An 11193-nucleotide genomic window follows, 5' to 3' on the forward strand; every position below is an offset into this window, starting at 1 on the left:
CTGTGCTCCGCCCAAGTTCACCTGAATTCACCCTCTCCCAAGACCCTGACGCACATCTGCTGCAGGTCCCCTTCCTGCTGCTCACTCTGCATCCCACTACCAGCTCCTGTGTCCTGCAATACCAAGGGCATCAGTCGCTCACATGGGCACCAGCATGTGCCCTGCGCAACATGCTCCTTTCCCCTCACCCCTTTAGTCAAATGCTCACCAACTGGTTTTCCTCTAGAAACCCTGCTTAGATGACCCGTTAAAGACTCCTACTCCTGGGTCAGGGGAGATGGCTCAGTAGAATAAGTGTTTCCCTGGCAAGTGCAAGGGCCTGGGTTCAATCCCCAGTTCCGCCAAAAAAAAAAAAAAAAAAAAAGATTCTAACTCCTCTGTGTTACACTCTCCTTTCATCTGCACCCTTGCGATCTCTGTACATCCTCCAATTACTGTTGGACCCCACTGCCCCGAAAACTGGCTCCCACACTGGGGTCCCCATACAGAAGACTCCCTGCGGCACCACCATTTTGGACTCATTTATCTTCCTAGCCCCCACCTCCAGTCCTGAACTCAGTGCAGAGGAGGCCATGGAAGACACTACCCTGAGCTCCCAGGGAAGCACCAGTCAGTTCTTAGGTCAGGTCACAAGCTATGTTTCTGAAGCTCCTGCTGCAACTTCTATCCCCTCGGAAGGCAGAGGAAACACCGCTCCAGCCTGGTGTGAGACACTGCCAGACCGACGGCCACAATGTGTGGGAAGCACAGTAAGAGTCCCTGACAGCTACTCTCCCACAGCTAAATACAAGTAAATCATTCCCAAGGTTCCCTTTTCTCCAGTCAGAAAACTGCTGACTTCTACACACAGTAGTAAGTGTAGGGACACACAGAGGTGAAACTTCAAACACGCCAGTGAATGCCGCCAGGAGAGCAGGCGCCCTGGAAAGTTGTCTGCCAAGGCCTATGGACTGTTTTGGGACCCCACCTTCTGGAAGGGATACAGGCCCAAGGGGAGGGAAGCAAGCTGGCCTGCTGTAGGAGGGAGAGTCTCCAGCTTAGGCGGGAAGAGGTCCCCTGCTCTTCTTCAGTACCACAAACCCCCTGCACTGAATCCGTGCAGCCAGAGGCACATCGCTTGGCCTTTATGTTTACTTTAAAATTTATCTGAGCCAGATGTGCTAGTGCATGCCTGTAATCTCAGCACTCAGTAGGCTGAGGCAGGAGGATCACTGCAAGTTCAAGGTGACCCTGTACTACAAAGAGAGTTCAAGGCCAGTGCTGACTATATAGCAAGACCAACAAAAAAACCAAAGAATGTTATCTGCAAAGGGCAGGAATGTCTCTACAGATTAGCCAGCAGATGTGCCTTGAACTTACAGCCACAGTCTCTAAGGTTCCCGCGCCTCTGCAGTCAGTACCATTTGGCACTCTTTCTAGCCTTTGTGGGACATCCCTACCTCATGGCATTGGAAGAGCAAGGCCCGACGAGGCTCGCTCTGCACACTCAGCCTGTCCAGCTCATCCTTGGGGCACTGGCACTTTCACTCTCTGGCTGGCTGCCCTTACCCTCTCTGAGGAGTATCGAGCCCTCAGCTCGCCAGCTTCTTCCCATGGCCCACCCCAACCCTGGTGAGCTCACCCGCACTGTCCTAGCCTCATCTCTACATGACCTGCAGAGTCCAGTACAGGGACACGGACACCAGATGGTCAACTGTAGAATGAGAAACTCTGGCTATCAAGCTTGGACGTATCAGCATTATTAATTTTGAGGTTTCTCCCACTAGCAGTCAAAATGAGACACTGATTTAATATGTACATAGTTCTACTAAAAGTAAAAATTCAAATGTATCTCAATGGAGCAAGATAGACAGGTTGGCCATACCATGAAACTCAAGGATTAGGGCTAGCATTAAGTTTATGATATCATACTTAAAGAAAAGTTTCTTTTAGAAGCCCATAGCTTACTATATGCAAAATTTTAGCATATTGAATACAATAATAGAAACTGAAAAACACACTTAAAATGTCTGAGTCATTCTTTGAACAAGATGGCAAAACAGGACTGAGTCCACTCTGATGGAAAAACGGGAACTAGGGCCCAGCACAAGCTGAGGCTCGGCAAGTGCTGGGACCCGGGCCATGCATAGCCGCCCACTGCAGCCTGCTAGGCGCAGCAGTGAGGACACAGTTGTCAGGAGGCTTAGAGAGGGCGAAGTCTTGGCCACAACACCAGAGCCACCAAGCAGCTGCCCTGCAGCTTCCAACACGAACCCGGGATTCTTTCCAGCACAGTGGGCGGCTGCCTCACATAGCCACACTCCCAGACACAAGTGCTCCAGTGTTGCTGTACCTAGGACAACGCGAGCTGCTGCAGCAGAAGACAACAAAATTAGAGAAAGCCACACCCATGAGTCCATAGACAAGGCTGGGAACCCGAGCACACCACCCCAAAAAGCAACACAGACAATTCCTCAAATACCTGAGTAACTAAACCCAGAGGACAAGAACTGAAGTGCAGTTAAGAGTTTTGAGTCAATCTGGTAAGGTGTTAGCATCCAGCCGCTGGGGATGTTTTTGTTAGCTGACAGCTAACAAAAAAGATGTATGCTGTGTGATTTCCCAAAACTTTTGAATTTGAAATTACCTACCCTTTTCATTTAGGACCAAAAATATCTTACATGCAATGAATAATGTGATTTCAGCTGAACTGGGGTCTAGATTCCAGGTTTCAGTAAATCAAACTGTAAAGCAGATATAGATGTCATTAATAGCCTTAATGCTCCCAGTTTAAATTTAAAAAAAGTTGGGGCTGGTGAGATGGCTCAGTGGTCTAAAGCACCTACTTAGAACAAGCTTAGCAAAGCACAGGGACCACGATTCAATCCCTCAGCACCACAGGCCAGCCAGCCCCGCCCCCTGGTGGGCTGAGCTGGCCCCCCACACACACACACAAAAATAAATAAATAAAAAAAATTTTTAAATAGATAAATTTTTAAAAAGTCTATCCATTAGTCATTCATCAGGTCCTACAAAGACCAAATATTTATAGCCAATATTTACTTCAAATATTTAAATAAGGAAAATGTAAGCCCCGCCCCCTGGTGGGCTGAGCTGGCCCCACACACACACACAAAAATAAATAAATAAAAAAAATTTTTAAATAGATAAATTTTTAAAAAGTCTATCCATTAGTCATTCATCAGGTCCTACAAAGACCAAATATTTATAGCCAATATTTACTTCAAATATTTAAATAAGGAAAATGTAAGTATACGCTAAACTAAATATATGTGTCCCACTTCCCTCCCCCTCTTGCGTTATTAGAAATGTTAGCTGGAAGGTATGAGGCTAAGGTATCTTCCTCCAAGGTTTTGATTGAACTAAGGTATAATTTACAAATACTTAATGAATTGGAGAAAAAGGATTTAAACAACACTTAAAAAACAGCATGAACAAAAGCACTCCAGGACTGACAAATGGAATGAACAATGACAGAACCATTCACAGCAAGGGACACCTATAAAAAGACCAGCTAGCTACCAGCTTCACACATTTCTTCACCAGCAAATTATGTTTTAAAACTTAAAAAAATCTATAGGATCCTCAAACTCTGACCCTTTAAAGCATTGCAAACTTTATCAGGTCCATCAACAACTCCTTACCCCCCAAAAGACAGTAACATACAAGGCATATTCAATTATTAAACTACCAACTGATACCCAAGGGATATCTTAAGCAACCATTACCTTTGACCACTAAAGTGATTCTTTCCCATATAATCTGCACAGTGCAATGTTTTCACTGGGAGAAGTAAAATAAAGCATATTTGGAGACCATGGTTAATGGGGAAGGAGGGGACTGACAGACACGTATCTCATTTTTTACAAAGTAGAGTTCACACATACTGCACATATAATGGAATTCAGTTGTGGGGTTTTGTTTTTTCAAAAATTCTAAATGTAAAGTATACATGTTTGTATTTTGCTAAGACATACAAATATACATACATATACATATTCAGCTTTTCCTTTTCCTGAAAACGCTGTTTTCAACTAAACACAACTGAAATAATTAGTTCTGATTGCTCTTGTTTAGCAATTTACCCAGGAAACCCTAGCTCAGGCACAGCGTCAGCATCTAGGCCGCCTGCGCTGACCCAACTCTACAGCGGTACTGACTGAAGGAGGCACAGTCACAGACCACCTCCCACCTCTGGCTCCTGCTGTGACATGCACTCACAGGGGCAAGAAAACCTACGGCAGGAAAATAGGAACCACACTTGTGAATCTTAGGCCAACACCCCACATCCCTGAGTGACTTCCCCCACTACCGAAGCAGCACACACATGCTGGGGTGACCAACATGCCAAAACATCTATTTATGGTCTTCAATTTGTACCATTCTTCCAAATAAAGAAATAATGGCACCCCATCCACAAATGAGGCTTCTACCTAAGGAAATTGCCTTTGCCCTTCTCCCAAAAAGGAAAAAGAAGAAAAAAAAAACCAAACTGTTGTAAAGCAATGACTCACTTGATATCATGAAAAATCCTATTATATCTTTCTAAAATAAACAAGACACTTTTAAGTGTGAAAGAACAGTTGTAATCCACTAAATTACCTTCAAGCCACTCACACTCCTGGTGTAAGGACTCTGGATTCTAGAACTCAGCACCAGCAGATTGGAAGAGACCTCTGGAGTTGTCCACTCAAACCACGAGACTGCCCAAGTTTCAAACAATGGCATCCAACATTTCATAGCAGTCATGGTTTTCTATTCACTGCCTAACTCAAGTTGAAAACACTCTGCCCTGCCCTCTCAGTTACCTCTGGCGGACAAATGCACCTGCAGAGGCAAGGCCTGAACCAGCCTGAAGCTTCTAACTCACAGTGGTGAGCAGCTCAGGTAGGGGACCTCCCCACATCATCCTCCAGGAGCCACCAGAGCTCTGCTGTCCGAGAGTGTACCATCCTCTTGGCCTCTGCAAACTTGCAGAAGACAGCTCTCGTGTTCTCCCCAGGGTCTTCTCTCCTCCAGGGTTAACACAGCCCACCACACACCCCTCACAGGTGACTGCAACCATGTGAAACACTGCACTTCACCTCAGTGGGCGGTGCTTAGAGTCCACCAGACCAAAAAGACCGGCTCTCAGAGGGCACGATGCATGGGGCTCCTGCCTTCCTGGAACTCAAGACCCTACTGCATCTATGTGTTCTTCAGTACCAGTTCACACAGTTCTTGAGTACCTAACTGGAACTGCAAAACTGAACAGGGCATCACAGGACCGTAAACAACTAAAGTGGTCACACACACTCATCTCCAGCAAAACAGATTGCCACCTTAAAGTGGGTTTTTCACTCGATTACTCACAATCACTGTCACATTTGCTTCAGGATTCCAAGGATGCCTCCACCGCATCATCCCCAACACAGTGGCCACCATAATCGCTTCTCTTGGGCTTCTACTATGTACCAGGAACCAAGGTGAGCAGCTTACACATCAGAGAAGATAAATATCATTATCTTTACAGATGAGAAAACTAACACTTAGAGATTAACTTCTACATGAGGATATGTTCAGTTCATAGTGTTACAGATATTTAGTAGTAGGTCAAATCAAAACCAGCAAAGTACTTATAAAGACAGCAAAAACTGCATCTCCGACATTCAAAGGAACACTTGCAGCAGTAAACCATACTGCAGCTGTAAGTTCCTGTCTTTAGTCTCTAAAGGCCAGGCCTATTTTGTTCACCTTGTCCCAATACATAGGAGTGACATGATCAAAACTTCCACAAGAGCTTCTCCAAGCACATCACACACAGATGTCTCTCTCTCTCTTTTTTTTTTGGGGGGGGGGGCGCGGTCTGGGGGTTGAACTCAGGACCCTGGGCTTGCCAGGCAAGCACTTATTCCACTAAGCTATCTCCCCAGGGCCCTCTCTTTAATTAATTTTGTTTGTTTGTTTGTTTGTTTTGTGGCCCACTCAGCCTGCCCTGGGGGCAGAGCTGGTGCAGCTTGTGGTGTCAGGAATCCAATCAACCTAACTGTGGTCCCTGCCCTGCTTGCCTAAGCAGGCGCCTCAGACCACTGAGCTATCTCGCTGGTCCCACACACAGATGTCTCAATGCCACCTCTTGTCAAGGGTGAAAAAAACTACAGAAGCAGCTAGATGACCACAGCAATGCTAAACAATTATAATCAACAAATGAAAAACTTCGTTAAACTACTGGTAAGTACTTTATGGGAAAAGCAACTCAATGAGTATTTTTCAACATGAATCCTTAATTTCTCTTACCTGCACTTACTAGAAAAGTATTTGTATTAAAGGGTCATGCCTACTTTCTCAAATTGAGACTTTTTATATCACCCAGCTGCAAGAACATTTTAGACCTTGTTATGTGTTCATGTATTCTTTAAAAAATAGAAAGCAAAACTCAAGATCACAAACAGTAATGAACATGAAATACTGCATATTTATTGAGATATTATATATAGTCATTTTTTTAAAAATTAAAGTGTCCTTATAGACATTGGATTATCTACATTCTCTAAGCAATTTTCAGTCCCTTTCTGCAGTGTCCCCATCCCTTCCTAGCCTACGCCGTCACTGAGAGAAGGCTGAGAGGTTACAATTTCACTCTGGCTTAAGAATCAGTGTTGCCAGGGAGATAGCTCAGTGGCATAAGTGCCTGTCTAGCAGGTGCAAGGTCCTGAGTTTGATCCCTAGTTTTAAAAAAAAAAAAAAAAAAATCAGTATCTTTCAGATCATTTTCAAAGTCTCAACCTCAGAGTGAGTTTTGTCTTCCAGTGACAGCTAAGAGGGCATGGATTTATCTTGACTGAGAATTTACTTCTTGGAAAGTGCTTAATATGAGGGGACAGGAGGCAGGAAAAGAATGTTATCGAAGTCTTAACATTGATACTTGAATTTCATTCATAATAATTTGAAATCATTTCCTTTACTCAAATGTATTTGAAGTGAAAAGAATATCCATATTTATGTTTGTACCTCTTGCCTTCTGATATACTTCTAAAACCTGGGATGAGGGGACTCCCAAATGGCAATGGGGTCTACAACATCTAATCTCTGGATGGAGTTACTGGGTGAATTCAAGAACAAAAAGCAGGCTCTCAGCATTGTAGATTTTTGTAACTCCCCCCCCCACAAGCCTATTTAGAAGAGAAAGAAAAAGGAAAAAAAAAAACCAAAACTACTAGGAAAGTAAGTGAATACTTTGCTAGAAATTTATTTTTATCTTGACAGTAAACCCTACAAAATCAGTATCTTCATACCAAAATAATACCTTCCATTTTATGAATAGGTAAATAAAGACAAAAAGAAATCCATTTTGCTAAGTATATAAGTACAAATACAAAAATGAAAGCCACAGAACATTTTAAAAGCAAGGAGCCCTTCATCTATCGGTCCTAGTCAGAATGAGCCGACATCCAAGAACTGACACTTCTGTGACTGTGGCCAGAGAAAACACTCTTCGCTACTAAAAGACTAAACCAACTGAGAAAGCAGGTGACTGGCTACAGGCAACTCGAGTAACATTTTTAAAAAAAGGTATTTCACTTGTGTTAAAAAATACTTAATGCCACAGTCCTAAGCACCACCTAGTCATCTTCGGAGCAACACAAGCACGGCTCCAATCCCAGGCCTCTGGCCCACGGAGAGGAGGCTCACTCACTAGACACTTCCTCCACCCTGGACAAAAGCGGACACACAGTAGCCTGGAGCAGGCAACCTGTTTCTAGCTGATGAAGAGCCTCGAGAGAGAGAGAGAGAGAGAGAGAGAGAGAGAGAGAGACACAGTAAGACAGTCTCCCTAGTTACACATGAAAGTAAAAACAATACTACATAATTGGAACACTGATAAAGGGCAAAGCCTCACACTAAATTGACTCTGAGCCAAAAAGCATGCAGAGGAACCTTGACTTGGAGGTAGCGTCCGCACAAACTATGTGCAGTCAGCCTCCTCTCCCTCACAACCTTTAACCTTGGGTTCCAGGTGCAAACGGTGGATCGAAATGTTTGGAAATTTCACCTATACTGAACGTGTGTATTTTCGGTTGTTTAAAACATTATTGTTCTCTAAAGACATGCAGTACATGGCAGGTCCTGACACTGTATTAGATCCTACACATAGTCACAGAGGACTTACTGGCGGGATGAGGTGCACGGGCTGCACCCAACTGTCACCACTTTCTGTAAGGGCCACGAGCACAGGCAGGTTTCAGCATGTGCTGGAGGGCGTCCACCAGAAGCACACCTGCTGCCCGTGAATTCCACCTTATCTACTAAAGTTTTACCTCAACCAAGGCTCTAATGTGCTGGTGCTGACACTGTCCCTAGCGCTGTCATCTCCATCATACTCTTTTTGTTTGTTTGTTTGTTTTTTCAAAGTTTTATTGATAAACAGATAGCAATGAGACAGTTTCAAATCCAATCAGAAGTACAGTTTCAACAAATAAGACACTGCATATATTCTTCTTACTGGTTAATTGCTGTACACGAAGTGGACTTGTGAAGCTATTTACAAACACCATTAGAACAAATCATTCTATTCATTAAGAGAATGCAACTATATATCTATCCTAACCACTTGGAATACACAAATACAAAATGGACATTCATCGGTATACCCAATTTTTTCTAAGTTCCGTTACTGAATATTATAGGTGTGTAAACTCAGCAAAATATTCTAAAAGAGTCCAGTAGCCCATAATAGCATTGGGTCCTCTGTTTAACTGGCAATGTCAGAAATTATTGACCTGAGTCCCCCACTGCTCAACATAACAGCATGGCTTTATTTCCTATATTTCGTCTTCACACTTTTCTACTGGATGGTTAAGAGCAAGGTAAAGCAGGACCTATGCAACAAGAGTTGTAGCTTTTTGGTCTGAGAAGGTCAGTGAAATGTCCTCAGGATTTATCCTGAGATCCTGTACCTCAGATTGTAGAACCTTTGTCAGTGCAGCTATGTGGATGAGTCACGGCCATTGCTTGGCCAATGTGCTCTCTGTGAAAGACTGAGAGAGTGTCTTCTCCCCATGTGACTCTCCTTAGGCACACTCTACGTCATCGATCACTTTCCTCTTTGGCCTCATAATCTTCTTGATCAGAAAATTTGGGACACTACCGAGGTACATGACGTTACAGTACAAGTTCTCATATGTCCTGAGTCTTAATTGACCTTAGAAGGTTAGGGCCAAAATGTTGGCATTCCTTGTAGCCCTCCTTTTTCTCTAATTTTGGTCTGCAAACTTACGTTGTTAACCATCCAGAAGACAAGCTTGTTATTATCAAACGATTTAGGCTCTTAAGCTTAACCTCACTATCTCACTGCATTTCAAACATCCTAGGCATCATAAGGAGCAGGTATTTTTCATCAAGTAGTGATATGTTGAACTTTAAGTCCCTGAATAATATGATAAAAACATTTTTAAAATTACATTATATTTTAAAAATAGGATAAAGAATTATATACTTCTCATGTTTGCACATAAGTCCAAAAATCTCATCATATACAACCTTGAAGCAGGACAGTCCCACAATATTCCTTTTCCTGTCTCTTGCTTTCATTCACCACCCCCTTCTTCTTGAACAACCACCTACCCGAGAGACATCATAGCAGTAAGTGGCATGTCATGACAAGCTGCCCATATTCAGACTACCAGAATGACAGGCACTCCAAACATGAAACTACTGTTACAAATTACCATCTGCAGTGCAGTAGCTTAGTTCACAGGTATCAGTATATATAGTTAGTCAGGGTGAGAATCTTTCCAATTAACTGCTAGATTCAAAAATCTTCTGAAGATTCTCAGGATCATTGCCTTGCTCATCTTTTACATATAACTGTATGACTTGACATTGTCATGTTTCCTAGCTTTCCATCATACTCTTCTAGGTATGAGAATACAAGAGTTTTTAGAAGACTTTCGTACTTAAAAGAAAAATATTTCCAGGGGTTGAACTTTAGAACAAGAAAACACTTAAGAACAGCACTTTCACGTGTTCCTCAGTGTCCAGTGGTTTCTAAAGCAAAAGTTTATGAAAATGTGGCCTAAATGACCATGACATGGAGAGTAGCTCAACAGCATTACTTTCTCAGTGGCAAACTCACTGTGCTCTGACGGGATAGAAAACGAACAGAATCTCCCGTTCCTACACCACATGCGGGTAAAACCTCCAAGTTCAGCATCGTTCCCATTCCAGGAAAGCAGCCCTAGGATGCTGGCCTGCCGGCGGAGGGACCCGCGGCAGCGACCATCTCACTCCACGCAGACCAGAGCTCCACTCCAGATACCCACAGTCTTAAACACACTGAGGGTAAGGGGGCGGACAGACGGGTACAACAAAAAGGTTTTTCTGTAGCTGTGGGACTACTTGACTTTATAAACTTTCTTAAGCCAGAGAAAAATCCATTTCCAAATTGTTAGAATTTCACCAAAATATCATTCACCCCTGAAATTAAAGTGGTAACTTAGTCCTGTTAAACACTTTACTTCAGCTTGAAATACATTCGGCTAAGTTTTGAGGCGAAAGTGAGAGAGAAGAGGTGTCCTTTACATAACATAAAATTCCCATTTCTCAGCATTCAGTTCTTAGTTTTGACAACCACCACCCCATTCAGCATCGCCATCACTAAACGATTAAGTAAACTCATGTCAGGTTCTGAATAGCAAAATTGTTCTGCCAACACACTTAGAAAGTATTTTCGCTTCTGAACCATCGCCTCTGTCATTTAGAAAAAAATAATGCGCTCTGAGGGACTGCAAGCGCGGGCGCTCCCGGGTACTCCAGCAGCTCTGGCCCGAGGCCCCGCAGCAAGTGGCGCACGTCGCTAATGGGCCTCTTCCCCGTGAGTACGGCGGATCGCAGAGTTGCCTGGCCAGGCTGCAGCCACCAGGAGGAGGAGGAGTTTTAAAGCCGGAATGGCAAACTCTGGAGCGCTCGATTCTCCTCCCTACTGGAGCACCGCGCGTGTGGACCACGGCCAGGGGCGCGTGGGAAGAAAGATGACCTATTTTCGCCGGGCTGGCCTGATAGTTGGGTAGTGGAGGGAGAGGGGCGGACTCGTTCTCGGGCCCCCGAGGTCTGGGCAGAGGGGAACAGAAAGCCACAGCTTCCTGGCAGCGGACGCCAGGGAGGAAGGAAACGAGCGCGCCCGGCTGCACGCGGAGCCACGCAAGGGTTCCGGGC

This window comes from Octodon degus, unplaced genomic scaffold (assembly GCF_000260255.1).
Source record: "Octodon degus isolate 3935 unplaced genomic scaffold, OctDeg1.0 scaffold00070, whole genome shotgun sequence".
Lineage (NCBI taxonomy): Eukaryota > Metazoa > Chordata > Mammalia > Rodentia > Octodontidae > Octodon > Octodon degus.